Source organism: Eublepharis macularius, chromosome 2 (genome assembly GCF_028583425.1).
Source record: "Eublepharis macularius isolate TG4126 chromosome 2, MPM_Emac_v1.0, whole genome shotgun sequence".
Lineage (NCBI taxonomy): Eukaryota > Metazoa > Chordata > Lepidosauria > Squamata > Eublepharidae > Eublepharis > Eublepharis macularius.
In genome coordinates this window covers 34,552,553-34,570,326 of record NC_072791.1, presented here as the reverse complement: position 1 = coordinate 34,570,326, position 17,774 = coordinate 34,552,553, and the positions used below count along the sequence as shown (strand labels likewise).

Here is a 17,774-nt window from a genome sequence, read left to right as displayed (position 1 = left end):
ATCAAGATGTTATAATTTTTTACATCTCATAACTGGATGCCACAAACCAAAGCAAGGAAATATAGCAGGGTATGGCTTGGCAGGAGAGGATGAGCACTGCTACCTGTTACAAGGATGCCCATTTTGGTGGCAGCCCTGTGTTTCTCAGAAGATGTAGTTCCACTCTAACAAAAAGGACATAAGAAGGTTGGGGGGAAACCTTTCTTCTAACCTATACAATGTATTTTTGTCATTCAACTTCTCCTACAAAGGTGAATGTGAAAAGGTAAAGCTTTTAAGCAAATAATTATGACTTTCTAGGTACATGGCTGGTAGGCTGAGCCCACTCCATCAGCCATATCATGCTCCCTTTGGTATCAGGTCATCGTATTTCCATAATCATTAATCATGTTGCCCAATAAATTCTTGAGCAATTATTTGAACTGCTGTCGCTTATCAGCAACCCACTCTGCATTGTGCCACCTTGACTGCAGAGTTACTTGTACTCCTTTGATCTGGAGCCCTTTCAGTCAGGTGAGCAGAAGGGATGGGGGGGGGGTGACGGAGTGCAGTGGGAATCAAGCACCAAAAGGTATGACTTTCATGTGCAATATCTCATTTGGAAGAACCCTTTCAACTCTGAAACTAAAAATGTTTGTTTCTCTTTCTGCTGATAAAGGCTTTAACCCGACTGGGGGAAAAAATGTAATGCGGAACACTGCTTGCTAATTGAAACAAGGGGGAAGGCATACGAACCAGAGATGAAAAATAACATCTGTGGAAAGAGCCAGCACCAGCTTTGCTTAATTCCTAGCTGCCAAGTTGCAGTGCCTCTGAGGGGTGTTTTATGTAAATTATATAATTAGCTAATTTGCATGTTTGAAAATTATTTGCATATACATAGGACTAAAAAAAAAACCCTACCGAATTTAGCTTCGGATAACATCCAGTATGGCAGTATGCTCTGGTGAGGGAACTCCTCTGTATTTCATTTCAGGGCAGCAACAGGTTGTGATTCGCCTCTTTTATAACAGGCCCTTTTATCCCAGACAGGGAGGGTCTCTGAAGACCAGAACAATTGTATATCTTCAAACTGATCTTGGCACAGAACTTTAATTACATGTTTACTAACTGAGCTGGAATACAGCTGCACCAAGAAGCTTCTATATCAATGGCTTCCCCTGTTTGCCACTTTTGTATCCTGCTCCCTTCCTCCCAGGGGTGAGAGATGCGATGATCTCATTTTATCCTCACAGCAGCTTGCTGAGGTAGGCCCATGGTGGCCGGGCACACTTCATTCCCGAAACGAGGTTTGAACGTAGGTGTCCGTCCCCCAAAACCAACATTCTAGCTACTCTGGATCAGTGCAGATGCCACACTGGCTGTGTTATGTTAACTATGGTTAACAGGTGGGAGCCAACCTATTTGCAGCCATTCCTGCTACAGTCAAGAAAAGGAGAGGGGGCACACCTATTACAACTTACATATAAAATACAAACATTAAAAATGAATAATAGGATACTAAAATGAAATAATAATAATAATAACATTCGATTTATATATCGTCCTTCAGAACAACTTAATGCCCACTCAGAGCGGTTTACAAAGTATGTCATTATTGTATTGTCGAAGGCTTTCACGGCCGGAGAACGATGGTTGTTGTGGGTTTTCCGGGCTGTATTGCTGTGGTCTTGGCATTGTAGTTCCTGACGTTTCGCCAGCAGCTGTGACTGGCATCTTCAGAGGTGTAGCACCAAAAGACAGAGATCTCTTAGTGTCACTGTCTCTGTCTTTTGGTGCTACACCTCTGAAGATGCCAGCCACAGCTGCTGGTGAAACGTCAGGAACTACAATGCCAAGACCACGGCAATACAGCCCGGAAAACCCACAACAACCATATGTCATTATTATCCCCACAACAAAACACCCTGTGAGGTGGGAGGGGCTGAGAGCTCCAGAGAGCTGTGACTAGCCCAGGGTCACCCAGTTGGCTTCAAGTGGAGGAGTGGGGAATCAAACCCGGCTCTCCAGATTAGAGTCCCGTGCTCTTAACTACTACACCAAACCGGCTCTCTACAGACATTAAAATGAATAACATAGTAAAATACAACATTAAAACCCATAGTAGAATACGAACATTAAAACCCATACATCCAAAAGAACAGTGCCACCCCTATACCCTACTCATACTCATTGTCTATAATTTAAAAACTGCCCTAGGGCCAGGAAACACCAACAGGCCCTGAGTTGTGGGCTGTAGGGCACATGGGGGGGGGGGTTATATTTCATTTGATCAAGGTGAGAATTTAGAGACGTGGTGGTTTTGCAGATCCCTGATGAAGTGACAAGCAAAATATGTTGGGATCTATAATTACAAAAAAAAAATGATTCTCCCACTGCACCTTGTTTCTTTTCCTGCTAGGTACAGGTAAGCACTTTGTCAATGCCAGAGTTAACTAAAGGCTAGTGGTGACCTAACTATATGTTACATTATCCTCATGTTCTCCCTGAGGCCACTATGAGAATTTTTTATCAGACATGTCTTGCAGTTTCTGTGCTCATAACAAAGATCCCAGGTGTGCAGGGATCCACTTTGAATCATGACCCTGGTGGGTAGCCAGGAGGGGCCTAAGCCTCTGCCTTTGCACCTGAAAGGGCCCCAAGGGGCTTCAAGTTGCCCCAGTGGCCATATGTAGATGCACAGATGGCTATACATAAGTCTACCTACAGAGGCAGCTGATGGCTTCCCAGGCTGCTTCAGGTCACAGAAATGGCACAGAGGAGAGGCTTAAGTCTCTTCTCTCTGTACACTGTTGTTCTGATCTGAATTGGGACTCTCCAATTCAGGACTCTCCACATCAAAGAAAGGAGCAGAATCAACTTCTCGCTTTTTCAAAGGTCAAGAACTCATAGATTTGCTGCTTCTTACATCTGCCAGATCAGCTCAAAGTACTAGCAGAAAATGATTTGATTGGTTAGAAGAAAGGTTAAAGCACTTGGGGCTCTTTAGCTTGGAGAAATGACAACTGAGGGATGACATGATAGAGGTTTACAAGATTATGCATGGGATAGAGAAGGTAGAGAATGAAGTATTTTTCTCCCTTTCTCACAATACAAGAACTCGTGGGCACTCAATGAAATTGCTGAGCAGTCAGGTTAGAATGGATAAAAAGAAGTACTTCTTCATCCAAAGAATGATTAACACAGGGAATTCACTGCCACAGGAGGTGGTGGCAGCTTCAAGCATAGACAGCTTCAAGAGGGGATTGGATAAACATATGGAGCAGAGGTCCATCAGTGGCTATTAGCCACAAGTTGTAGATGGAACTCTCTGTCTAGGCAGTGAGTTCTGTATTCTTGGTGTTCACAGGGTGATTGTTGTGAGGATAATAATAACACACTTTGTAAACCACTCTAAGTGTGGCATTAAGTTGTTTTGAAAGGTAGTATATGAATCAAAAGTTGCTACTTTTTTATTATAGTTAGTTCAGGTATAAAATCGATTAGATTGCTAGTTTCCCATGCAAAGGATTTCGTTACAGAAGTAGAGAAATGCTACTTTGTGTGCAAAACGGTGGGTTTTCAATTTAATTATAGAATTTTGGTTTTTGTGCGACATTGTTTTCTTTTCTTTTTCTATGAGTAGCTCAAAAGGGGACAGAGCCCCTTACCATAGTTCCTATGGGCTCCTTTCCCATCCCTTCAGCTTCAAGTTATCAACACATAAGGAAGTTTCTTGCAGCCTCCAGCAGAATTTCCCTTCCATTCAAGTGGTGAAATTGATTAGAACTCTGATCAGGTCCTTTTGAGTTGTGGCCTTATAGAATCAGTTCTTTGGGGGATTTGATCTTGGAGGCCACATGCAGACGATGCAAGCATTTTACCAAAACTTGCTTTTAAAGTGTTGCAGACATAGTTCTCACTATTTTGTTAGAGAAGGTAATTAGAGATGGGCACGAACAGAAAAAAACTGAACATGATGTTCGTTGTTCATTGCCATCCACGAACAGGGACTCTTGAACAACTATGAACATGGCCCTGTTCACGAACATGTTCGTGGTTGGCTGTTTGTAGGGGCCAGCAGGCTCTCCTCCAGCCATCATCCAAGTTTGGTCAAGATCCCTACTGCACCACTCCCAGAAACCCTACCTGAGCAGGCAGCAGGAAAGGTATAAATAGTAAATAATAGCTTGGCCCCAGAGCCTGGCAACAGCCCTGGAACCTGAAGGAGTAGATCCATATCCCACCACACACAAAGAAAATTCAAGCTCCAATGCACTCTCCCTGTCTATCAAAAAGCCAACAGCAGCTGTCTCTCCCTCTCCACTGTCTGCAAAGATTAGTCAGAGCTGGGAGCCCCCCTCCCCCATGGTCTTTGCTCTCTTGTAACAAATTTGGAAGGAAGGAAGGAAGGAAGGAAGGAAGGAAGGAAGGAAGTCCTTCCACACTTGGAAGGAAGACCTGCCTATCGAGCTAAATTGGGTTTAGGCAACAGCAATTTAAAGTTTAGGATTTCCAGGGCAACAGCAGGAGTTCAGACAGAGTTCAGACAATCCCTGTCTATGTTGCCAAGGGAATTGATTGCAGGTGCCAGAACGTCTGGCTTGACGAACAGCAATGAACGAAGCTTGCAATGACCACCTGTTTGTTTAGAATGGGGCATCATGAACAGCTTGTTTGCCAACAGCAGATTGGGCTGTTCGTGGCTTTTTTTGGTTCATATTGCTGTTCGTGCCCATCTCTACTGCTAATCTGGGCAGCACATTGAGAAAAACAAAATGGCTGTCAAATCTGAACACCCAGTGCTGAATCTAACTCTGCATGCAGGACATACCACAGACCCTATGCGTGCCTAAGCTATAGATGAGTGACTGTATATAATAACAATATATTATGCATTAGTGCCAGCATAGGCTGTGCATTCACAGCCAGAATATTACAAGTTTGGCCTGGGAATCACAATTCCATTGTCTGGAATTCAGTTCTTGGATTTATTGCTTTACTATAAACCCTACATTAATTACCAATTGTTGCACACAGCCATTGAGTCACACTAACGGTGGCATTACTATAAGGGCTACAGATGTGTAGACAATCAACCAAGTGAATTTCTCATGACCTAAATTCATTTTAACAGAGGAGGGGGCCAGATTGTAGGTGTTGGCTTCACACCTAAAATGTTGCATGGGGCCTTTGTAGTTTTCCTGCCAGCTGTTCTCAAAGGGCTGATAAAATAGCAAGGTATTTGCCTAGTAAGTGACAACATTTCCAAGCACACTTGCAGCAATATGTACTCGGTACTGTAAATAAGCAGGGTTGTAATATTTTTTTAAACTCCTTGCTTTGTAGCCTCCGGTCCCCCTGGTTCTATAACGCAAGTCATTAATTTTTCCATTAGTTGCTCAGGCGATTTCTCCTTATTCTGTCCCAGAAAAAAAAATCTGAATTTAAAATACATCTCACATAATTGGATCCTAACGAGACAACACTAAGCAATCATATTTTTCATTGAGACTGCAAATTTGCTACAGACAAGAGTGGGAAGCATCTTCTGTTCATTATCTGCTATATCTTTTACATACTGGTGTGACATTGCGTGGCTTCGATATGGGCAACAATAAATGCCAGCATGGTGCTGTGGCTGGGCTCTGTTCTGTCAGACCCAGGTTCCAATCCTCACTCTGCCGTAGATGCTGGCTAAAAGACTTTGGGCCAGTCATTCTCTTTCAGCCTAACCCACTTCACAGGGCTGTTTCTCTGAGGATCAAATGCAGGCAGGGAGAAGAATGTTGTAAAATGCTTTAGGATAAATGCAAGGTATAAATATCTTAATCAGTGGTACTCATTCTGCAGCCCGCAGAGGGCCACAATCACAATTACCATCAACCAAAAGTCACATTTACTTCCATCCCTGGCATGAGGCTTGCACTTCAGGAAGACTTGCAGCTAGGGTTGCCAGGTGTCTGGTTTTCACTTGGACAGTCCAGTATGTTGGGGAACTGTCTGGGGCAAACATTCCCTAAATACCGGACACCTGGCCCCTCCCCTCCTCCCCCCTTGCTCCATCGCCTCAGCCCGTCTGCCCAGCCTCTTGCAGCTGTGTGATGCCACCAGCCTGGGGAAGTGGCCAGGCAGCCTGGGGGCCTGGCCTCCTGAGTGGTGCCAGCAGCAGTGGCCAGCCAACCCAGGTGCCCGGCAGGCCTCCTGCAGCTGTGTGGTCTTGCCCAGGAGTGGCCAGCAAGCCCAGGCACCTGGAAGTGGGTGGGACCAACAACAAGACACACTTTTTTGAAATAGGAGGTAGCTACCACATTGGGGAACAGTGGTCAGAAAAGCCACAAGTAGCATGTCAAAGAGCCACTGATTGGGTATCACTGATCTAAATCATATAAAGGAGAGTGCCATAAGAATCCAATGCTCACCCATCCAAAAGGGAACAGTTTAGGCAGTGCTGTCCCTTCTCAGTGCTCAGGGAAGAGAAGGTTGCATTAATAAGATCAATATCTGTCTCTATATCTATCCGACACATCGGCAGGGACCTGGTTACAGGACTGCAACCTGAATGAAGATTTATGAAAGATTTCTATATACGGGTTTATGTATTCTTTTACACCCGTTCTCCAAGGGGCTGAATGCAGTGAGCAACTCCCCCTCCTCCATTTTGTCTTCACAGTATCCCTATGAGGTAGGCTAGGCTGGAAGGGAATTGTTAGCCTTACATTACCCAGTGCGTTTCAGGTACCTGGTGATTTGAAGAAGGGTCTCCTCAGACTTAATCCTACCCTCTGTCCCTGATACCACGCTACTTAAAATGTTGCACAGACTAAGAAAAACGACTAGGAAGAAAGCGGCACTTTTTTTTTTTTACTGCTAAAAGATTTGCAGAAAAAATTACTCAAGGGAAAGGTAAACAGAACTAAAAGATTAGCTAGAGAACCATGGGAACAATTTGGAGCAAGTGTACTAAGGATTAAGTCCACATTTATTCAATGGCATTTACTCCTTCAAAAGACTAAGAGTTAAGACTGCAGCCTAAATCTGGAAAGTTCTGAGGAACCAACCCGAGTCTTGAGTTGCAGTCAGCGTTTTAATAAGCGCCAGTTCTTTCCCTGACACCAAACCCTTGCTCTTTAGAAGAATTGAAACATCACTTTCATTTTACCAAGTCTATGATTTCATGGAAAGCATAATTTTCACATTTCAGCAGATGTGCTGTGCACCCCGCTGTGTTATGACTTTTCAGATTTCAGCAAGTCGCGTTAATTTCCATTTGCCCAAGCTTTCACAGTGGAATGTGCACTTGGGGTCAATTTCCTATCATGACTTGATCATCCTTGTGTTGCTGGATATTGGGCCACATCTCTGCATACCCCATACTTGCAATTCATTAGCAATCATTTCTTTTCTCTGCACGAAGAAATATGAAAAGGAAAGAAACCGTGAGAAAAAAGCAAACAAAATTAGCTCACAGTCTTAGAGGCTTGACAATGTCAGAAAATGTGCATGGAAGTAAGTAAATTGATTTAAAATGGATATAGCAGCAATGTCACTCTCACTCCCTCCCGTTTTAGGTGGAGAGCTGTGTCGGTCTGTAATAGAACAGCAGCATTTGAGTCCAGTGGCACCTTAAGAGACCAACAAGATTTTCAGACGGTTAGTTTTTGACAGTCAGAGCCGTCTGAAGAATTGAGCTCTGACTCTTGAAAGCTTACACCCTGAAAATCTTATTGGTCTCTAAGGTGCCACTGGACTCAAATCTTTCTGTTCCTCCAGTTTTAAATTATTAATAAATATATAATCTCATTTAAGAATTAATAATTCACTTTATCTAAAGTTCAAGGTAGATTACAATCAGTCACAGATAAAAATATAAACACATTTTATTTATTTATTTATTTGATGTCATTTATAGTCTGCCTTTCTCTCTGAGACTCAAGGCGGATTACACAGTGTGAGATTAGTACAGTCAATATCAGGAACATTTACATAAACAATGCCATAGGGTAAACAGATACAAGTTCACAAAGACATAGCATTAGCAGGAATCCAAGACAACATAGTAGTGGTTCCTAAATCATTAGTGAATCATTTGAGATCCCCTCCCTACAATACAGCCCTCCTATCTGAGTAAAAAGCCTTTTTGAATAATTTGGTTTTGCTTCATTTGCAGAAAGCCAAGCACGTGGGGGCTCTCCTGATCTCCTCAGGCAGGCTATTCCACAAGGTAGGGGCCACCACAACAAAATCCTGTGTATGGTCTGCTGTTGATTTCGCCGATGTGCAGGGTGGCATCTGCAGGAGACCCTGTTTGGAAGAGTGAAGCTGCCATGGAGGAGCATAGGGAGGGAGGTGGTCCTGTAGGTATGCCAGACCACGGACGTGAAGAGCTTCGTAAGTGATAACCAATACTTGAACTGAGCAGGGTAACTAATGGGTTGCCAATGGAGTGACTGCAGGATGGGAGCGATGTTCATGCTCCTGCTTGCTCCTGATAAACAGTTGAGCTGCAGTGTTTTGCACCAATCGGAATCTCCTAGTTAGTTTAGATGGGAGACCTATGGATAGTGCATTACAATAGTCAAGTCTTGATGTTACCATAACATGGATCCAGGTGGCCAGATTGGCCATGTCGAGGATAGAAGCCATTTTTCAGGCTCGGGAGAGGTTGTAGAAAGCATTTTTTTGTGGCTGCCTTAATTTGTTTTTCTAGTGATAGCGCTGGATTCAATATAATCCCTAGGCTCTTAACAAAGTCTGCAAGGTTCAGACAAATTCCATCAAAAGTGAAAAGTGGTCATTACAAAGTAATCTTAAGGAAAAATCCAGATGCCCCGTAAAACAACTTCTAGAGGATGGATGTTTTAGTCTGTTTCACCAAAACCATAGAGTCATATGGCATCTTAAATAAAGGCTAATGAATTTATTATGGCATAAACACTTCTGAAAGTGGGAGTCAGTGTGGTATAAACAACAACAACCGCCTTGTGCTTATATAGCGCTCTTCAGGACAACTTAATGCCACACTACTAATTCAGTGTCATTATTATCCCCACAAACAGACACCTTGTGAGGTGGGTGGGGCTGAAAGAGCTCCAAGAAGCTGTGACTATCCCAAGGTCACCTGGGTGGCTTCAAGTGGAGGAGTGGGGAATCAAACCCAGTTCTCCAGATTAGAGTCCCACCACTCTTAACCACTACACCAAACTGATTAAAGTCAGCCTAGGATCTTGAATACTCACATTCAAACTCTGCCATGGAAACTCACTGGGTGACTTTGGGCTAGCCACTCTCTTTCTCAGCCTAACATACCTTGCAAGGTTGTTTTGGTGAGGATAAAATGGGGGAGGTGAGAATGTGTAAACTGCTTTGGATCCTCACTGGTGAGAAAAGTGGGATAGAACTAAATAAATAAAACTTCAGATGCATAAAGTGTTACACTCAGTAGGCAGAAATACGTTGCACAAAACTGCAAGCAGAAGTGGGGGAGAGGAAGAGTTATTACACAGGGACATCGGAATGCTCAATATCTCAGGAGTCGGGACATAGATGTGCTACATTACACTGCAGAGCATAGATGAAAACTAGCCCGTCTTGTCAGAAGAGGAAACAATGGTATAAACAGTCCAAGCTATCGACATAGGGTCAACGTAGGCTTTGTAGTGGGCAAGCCATTCCCAGTTGGCAACTGAGACCCCGATAGTGTTAAATTTGCTGATGAACTCCAAAGTAGCAGCTTCTCACCGGAGTCTCCATTTAAAATTCTTCTGCTGATGTATGGCAACCTTTACTGTACGTCTATTATTGAATGCCAAAGGCAATTGAAATGCTCTCCCACTGGTTTCTGCACATTTCCATTTTTAATGTCTGATTTGCATCCATTTAATTTCACACATAGAGACAGTCTAGTTTGGCCAATGGAAGTGGTTGGAGGGCATTTCTGGAAATTAAAAAAAAAATCCTGATAAATAAGCAGAAGAATATTACTCTGAACAAGCCCTCCCCTCCCCCAGGACAATTTTGAAAGCCGTGCTTTAATGGAAGTGCTTTCTTCACATTCTCTGACAGGTCATTTTCCTCATTTCTACCACTGCCACCAAAAAGGCATATGACCTTTGCTGTAAATGTCTGCAGATGTTAGTGCCGTGACAAGTGACTAAAACGTTGTCAGAGAATAAGAAGACACCACATGTTTCTCAGGGTCAGGTATGGCTGCCCAGGAAAGATTTTAAATCTCTTTCCCCCTTCGCCATTATCCTAATTTACTTTTCAGCCAGCTTTCCTTGCCCATGGTCACAGCTCCAACCTTGTGGAAACTGTTGGGGAAATCCACAGGACTTTTGATTACGCACAGTATCTTCTCCTTAATTCAAATCTTGCATTTTTAAATAAAATTCTTTTACATGCTGTGCAGTAACAAAATGATGACAAAGCCCTGCCCATGGAATTAAATTATAAATCAGGAGCCAACAGGCAATGTACTGCTTTCTCATAGTCATAAGTCTACACTCAGCCTACAAGGTCCTGCTGAATTTATACAAATGTGTGGTAAAAGTTTTTGCTTTGTTCTCCAGAAGTTGGGAGATACTCCATATTTCAATATAATTTCTCTGCTCCTCTAGATTTTTTGTCTAAAGTGGCCCAGCCAATTGACCATTTCTCTGACCCCCATCTGGAAACATGGCAGCCTTGCCTAGCAAAAGAAGACGGCTACAACCCTGACTAGGCTCACCATCCTCTGAGTCCTAAGAACCATCTGATTCCAGCCAGCCAGCCCCATGCCACTCAGTGGCCTATGAAACTCCCAGACTGTCTGAGAAAATAATTGTTGAAGGTGGCTACCTCACAACACCTCCAGACTGCCTGCTGTACTAAAGCTGTTTGTTAGCAATGAGGCCTATTCAGCTTTCCAAACTGTGGCGTGTCAAAGTACTTTAAAAGGCTTAGTTTTGCAGGACACAATTAACGTTCTTTGCAAATGATGCAAAAAGGGGACAAGGTAAGACGTGGAAAGAAAGCCTAGGTGGAGATACTGTGTCCTTCAGAACACAGATGGCAGATGATACAGTGCAGAATGTCCTGAGAATTAGAGATCAATCCACAGCGAAGTGCAAATGGCAGCCTGCTTAACCCTGGGAGAGCAGAGACAGAACTAGATGTAAACTGAAAGATGAAAGACCGTGACTGACTGATGCAGGATGGACTGTCATGAGATGAAGAGCGCAAAGGGATGCTTATGTAAAAAGACCAGAAAGGTGATTTCCAAGCATTACAAAGAGATTTGTCTTAGCTGGGGCTCGAGGCACCAAGTAAGAGAACGCCAGCTAAAGCTGAGCCCTGTCCAGACGTGACACACTGGGGAGTGTAGGGTCTAGGTGTGTGAGCTGGCAAGTTCCTTTTTCACTCAAGTCAATGTAGTGCAGAAGGAGCCTTGCAGTGGCCCAGATTCAAATCCACCATGAAACTTTGAGCCAATCTCAAAATAATCTACTGTACAGGTTTGTTGCAAGTATCAAACGTGATAGCGATGAAGAAAGCATATATGCTATCCTGGGTTCCTTGGAGGAAGGACGGGATAAAAATCAAATTAATTAATTAACAGGATGAGATAAAAATCAAATAAATTAATTATCAGACTCCTTAGGTGGTACTAGGCAAGACGAACTCTCTCATCCTCAATTCTGCACCTTTATCTTCCAGTAAAGATGACTCAACTTATTTATGGGAAGGTCTCTGAACAGTCTAAAACATATACAAACAACAAGAAGAAGCAGGGAACTTGTGAGGAATCACAGGAGGAGTGAGTGATTCGGAATTCCCATCTAAATCTTCCCCTTCTGGAGTCTATAAACTTTTGGGGCACCATGACTTGAGTGGGCTGAGTCCCTCCTTCTCTTTCATTAGTGGACTCTTAAATTGCTCTCAGTATTGCATTGTTCTGGAACAGTGTCTGCCCTCATCGAGCCATTTTTCTGCAGTACCACCTCCGTTCTTTTGTTTAAGTTTCTCTATATAGCTGGGCGTTTTAACGTACAGAGTATGTTAAAATGGCAACATTGGCCATTTCCACACACATTGAATAATGCACTTTCAATGCACTTTAGCAATCCTTTGAAAATGGATTTTTTGTTCCACACATGGAAAAGCAGTTCCAAATGTTCACTAAAGAGTATTGAAAGTGGATTATCCAATGTGTGTGGAAGCAGCCATTGTCTGTGGTTGGCCACATTGTGCTTGGCCTGGGTTGGGGGAGGGGTCAGCTGCTGTACTATTAGATACAGGCTGTACTATTAGATACAGTCTCGAGAGGTATACTGTCTACCAGGTACACTCATCCAGGATGTGACAGAAAGTGTAGGAAGACTCATCAAGCCCACAGATTATTATCCCTTCTTGCTGATCCATGTGGGAATAAATGATATTGCCCGGAACAGTTCAGAATGCATTGAAAGGGACTATTTGGCTCTGGGTAAAAAGGTTAAGGACCTGGGAGCACAGGTTGTGTTTTTGTCAGTTCTTCCAGTTGAAAGCTGTGGTTTAGGAAGGGAAAAAAGAATACTGCAAATAAATGACTGGGTACATAGATGGTGTCATCAGAAAAGGTTTGGGTTTTTTGGACCATGGCTTACACTTCCGTGATGAAGCTCTTCTATCGAGAGATGGTTTGCACCTCACGAGGGTAGGAAAAAATGTGTTTGGTAAGAGCCTTGCAAACCTGATAAGGAGGACTTTAAACTAAATCCTATGGGAGTGTGAGACAAAAATTCAAAGCTTATAACTGGAGATGAGAACACTGAAGATTTGCAGGAAGTGGAACACATGTTAGGAAACATTAACTCACAGGTAAGCATAGAAACAAAAACCTCAGGGCATATAACTCATGGGTTCCAATGTCTCTACACTAATGCGCACACTATGGAAAACAAGCAGGAGGAACTTGAAGTCCTAATACAGGAAGGAGACTATGACATAATAGGCATTACTGAAATTTGGTGGAATGACACAATTGGAATACTAGGATTGAGGGATACAACTTGTTCAAAAGGGATAGACAAATAAGGAAGGGGGAGGAGTCGCATTATATGTAAAGGAGGTATATACTTGTGAACAAATACATGTATCTGAGCATGGAAGTTCAGTTGAGAGTCTCTGGGTGAAAATAAAAGGAGTAAGAAATAATAGTGATATTATGGTGGGGGTCTGCTATAGACCATCAAGCCAGGCAAAAGACTTGGATGAGAAACTTCTAGAACAAATTACACAGTTCACAAAGAGAAGGGACACAGTAGTCATGTAGTCACCAGATATATGTTGGAAGTCTATCTGCTAAAAATGAAAGGTCAAATAAATTCCTGACTTGTCTTGCTGACAACTTCATTTTTTAGAAAGTGGAGAGGGAAACAAGGGGTTCTGCTATCTTGGACCTGATTCTCACCAACAGGGAAGAACTGATTGACTAGGTAAAAGTAGTGTGCACCCTGGGTAGCAGTGACCAAGTAATTTTGGAACTTACAGTCTTGAGGAAGGGAAAAGAGGTATATAGTCCAACATATAGGTTGGATTTCAGGAAAGCAAATTTTAAGAAACTGAAAGTTATGCTGGGTAGAATCCCATGGTCAGAAATACTTGAGAAGGGAGTTCAAGAGGAGTGGGAGTTACTTAAAAGCAAAATATTGGAAGCACAAACACAAATGATTCCTATGAGAAGGAAACATGGGAGGAGGTTAAAGAAACCACTGTGGCTTCATAAATAGCTTTCTAATTAATTGAGACAGAAAAAAGACTCATTTAGGAAATGGAAGGAGGGCCTTATAACCAAGGATGAATATAAACATATAAACAAGGATGAATATAAAATAACCAATGCTTGTAGGGAGAGTGTTAGAAAAGCTAAAGCTCAGTATGAGTTTAGGGTAGCAAGAGATGCTAAAAACAACAAAACAGGGTTCTTTGCTTATGTTCAAAGTAAGAAAAAAAAGCAAGGAATATGGTAGGCCCATTGTAGGGACAGGAAAGTGAAATTGTAAACAGGTGATGAAGAGAGGGCAGAACTTCTCAATCCTTACTTTTCCTCAGTCTTCTCCTGCAAGGAAAATGGTGCTCAACATGGCAATAACAGAGCACATGATGGTGGAAGGGAGTTACAGCCTAGGATCAATATAGGGGTAGTACATAAACACCTAGTTGCTTTAAATGAAACTAAGTCCTCAGGGCCAGATGCATTGCATCCAAGGGTACTAAAAGAACTTGCAGATATAATTTTGAGCCTCTGTCCATTATTTTTGAAAATTCTTGGTGAACTGGCGAGGTGCCAGAAGATTGGAGGCGGGCAAGTGTTGTCCCCATCTTCAAGAAGGGGAAAAAAGAGGATCCAGGTAACTACCGACCTGGCAGCTTGACGTCTATACCTGGAAAAGTTTTAGAACAAATCATCAAACAGTCAGTTCTTTAGCATTTAGGAAAGATGGCTGTGATTACTAAGAGCCATCATGGGTTTCTTAAGAACAAGTCATGCCAGACTAACCTTATCTGTTTTTTTGAGAAAGTTACTACCTTGCTGGATCAGGAAAATGCTGTAGACGTAGTTGATCTCGATTTCAGTAAGGCTTTTGACAAGGTTCCACATAATATCCTTGTTGACAAGTTGGCAAAATGTGGTTTGGTTCGTATTACTGTTAGGTGGATCTGTAATTGTTTGACAGATCACACCCAAAGAATTCTTGTTAATGGTTCCTCATCCTCTTGGAGAAGAGTGACAAGTGGAGTGCCTCAGGGATTGGTCCTGACTGAGACCTGTTTTGTTCAACATTTTTATAAATTATTTGGATGAAGGAATAGAGGGAATGCTTATTAAATTTGCAGATGATACTGAATTGGGAGGGGTAGCAAATGCAGTAGAAGACAGAGTCGGGATACAGGATGATCTTGACAGGCTCGAAAACTGGGCTAAAACAAATAAAATGAATTTCAACAGAGATAAATGCAGAGTTCTGCATTTAGGTAGGAAAAATCAAATGCATAATTATAGGATGGGGAGACTTGTCTTGGCAGTAGTATGTGCAAAAAGGATCTCGGGGTCTTAGTAGACCATTCACTGAACATGAGTCAGCAGTGTGATGTGGTACCTAAAAAGGCAAATGTGATTTTTGGCTGTATAAACAGAAGTATAGTGTCCAGATCATGTGAAGTGATGATATTGCTCTATTGTACTCTGGTTAGACCTCACCTAGAGTATTATGTTCAGTTTTGGGTACCACAATTTAAGAAGGATATAGACAAGCTGGAATGTGTCCAGAGGAGGGCAATGAAGATGGTGAAGGGTCTGGAGACCAAGTCCTATGAGGAAAGCTTGAAGGAGCTTGGAATGTTTAGCCTGGAGAGGAGATGGCTGAGAGGTGATATGATAACCATCTTCAGGTACTTGAAGGGCTGTCATATAGAGGATGGCGCGGAGTTGTTTTCTGCTACCCCAGAAGGTCGGACCAGATCCAACAGGTTGAAATTAAATCAAAAGTGGTTTTGGCTAAACATTAGGGAGAACTTAGTGATAGTTAGAGTGGTGCCTCAGTGGAACAGGCTTCCTTGGGAGGTGGTGGGCTCTCCTTCTTTGGAGGTTTTAAAGCAGAGGCTAGATGGCCAGCTGATAGCAATTCTTATTCCATGAACCTAGGCAGTTCATGAGAGGGAGGGCAGGAAGGGTTACATCAGTGCTTAGTTCTCAAGGCCCCTTCTTACAGGCCCAGGGTAAGGCCAATCACAACCTTGGGGTCAGGTAGCAATTTTCCCCAGGCCAGTTTGGGCTAGGGATCTTGATGCCATTTTGCCACCTTCTAGGCATGCAGTAAGGGTCACTGGGTATGTGTGTGTGTGTGTGTGTGTGTGTGTGTAGGGGAGGTAACTGTGAATTTCCTGCATTGTGAAGGGGGTTGGACTAGATGACACTTGAGGTATCTTCCAACCCTATGATTCTTTGATCTCCAGTTAAAAGGATCAGGTAGTAGGTGATACAAACATTTTCCACCTGAGACCCTGAAAAGCCACTGCCAGTCAGAGTAGAGAAGACTGACCTTGATAAACCAATGGCCCAATTTGATATAAGGCAGGTTTTTGTGTTTAAAGTGTCATCTTTTCTACAACATCCCTAAAAGGTAGTATCATTACTCCCTATTGCAGATGGGAAGTGGGTTGAGAGGATGGCTAGTGTACGGCCACCCATTTAGGTTGTGGCTGAGATGAGAGTTGAACTTGTTGTCACCTCCCAGAACTTTGCTGCAATGCTACAGAGACAAGTGTCATCCTCCTACCCATAAGATGTGATTTGTCACAGCTGCTGAACCAGACACTTCACCAACAGCACCCAGACACTGGCCCAGTGGCAGTAGATAACTATTTTGGTTGGGTTTTTTTTAGTAAGATGAAAGAAAAAAAAGGAGCTACAAAGCAGAGGGGAAAGAGGTACTCTGATATTGAAATGCTTGAATAAAAGTGTTATTGAACGAAGAACTAAATTAGCTTCTAGTAAGACCATATGCCACAAAAAGGGCGATACAACTAGAGTGAATGATTCAGTCTTGCTCAATGAAAATCAAAGCCCTTGTTTTCTTCTCAGTCTCTGCCTTTACATTACAATCAATAGTGTCTGAATTGAGGGAATGTTATCAGAGCCACAATTGCAACCTCTAACATTAAAATCCATAGGGTTGCTAGGAGCATTAGAACATCCTAGATAAATTAATTCAGTCTAAGTAAGAGCTTTGAAGCTCGAAGCATCACCGAGCTTTTGAAGCTTAAGCCCTGTTTAGATTACTTGATTAAAGTGGGTCCAAAGCTTCACCAATCAATATGTTTTGCTTAAAAGCAGTGTTGATACAGAAGCAGTTTTAATTGAATATGTAGTGTCTTGCCTGGAAGATAGTTCTTTAGGAAGTAATGAAATAATGGGCATCTATGGAGAGTAAAGCCAAGTGATGGAGACAAAGTATTCCCTGTTTTTTTATTTATTTTCTTATTTTAGATATTTATACTTCATTTTTCTTCCCAATGGGGACCCAAAGTGGCTTACAACCTCCTTTATTTCACCTTCACAACAAACACCCTGTGAAGCTGATTAGGCTGAGAGCACATGATTGTCCCAAGGCTAGCAAGCTTTCATGGCAGAGTAGGTTAGGGTCTCCCAGATCCTAGTCCACCCACTTTATTTATAGCCCACCGTTCCCACTATGAGCCAAACCACACAAGACAAATGGCACGTGAACAACACACGATCGGACTTACACGTGTCTCCCCATTGCTTTCCTGTACACTAGCCAACATGGCCAGACTGCGCTTGATCCCGTGTCCATGCTGGCACAGGTTTCTTCTGCGCTCCTGCAAGATGCAAGAATGGTATCCCATCATGCACCACCAGTTTGCGCATGCTTAAACCGACCCCTGTAACCATCCCGTGTTCCCTATTGCCTTTCTGTGAGGGAAGAGAAAAGCAAAACAGAATCACCACTCTGCAACAGCGACTCAATGATATTGACCACAGACACTCGCCAATGCGACTACACATAAACTGCTTTTTTGCTGACATGTGTGCAGAGCAGAGCCACTGACATGAGTTCACTGGGGGTAAAAGAGACGTGGGAAGGTAAGGAAAAATAAAGAATCTGGTCACTCACATAGACTCGAGTAATTTGTCTCGTCTAGTTCGGCTTTAAGACTCAAGGTGAATCAAGTGATATAAACAATATAATAATACAACGTAAGACATCTGAAACTTAATCTTGACAAAAAAAGAGGTGATACTGGTGGGA

At 42.7% G+C, this 17,774-nt stretch overlaps 1 long non-coding RNA gene across 1 annotated transcript; it reads left to right on the top strand.

Annotated features, from left to right (window-relative positions):
• The first annotated feature begins 528 nt into the window (after positions 1–528).
• On the top strand, positions 529–13,058 carry LOC129324877 (uncharacterized). Its single transcript, XR_008596566.1, has 3 exons — positions 529–571; positions 8,150–8,203; positions 10,599–13,058. It is a non-coding gene; the product is annotated as an uncharacterized LOC129324877 (long non-coding RNA).
• The last annotated feature ends 4,716 nt before the right edge of the window (positions 13,059–17,774 follow it).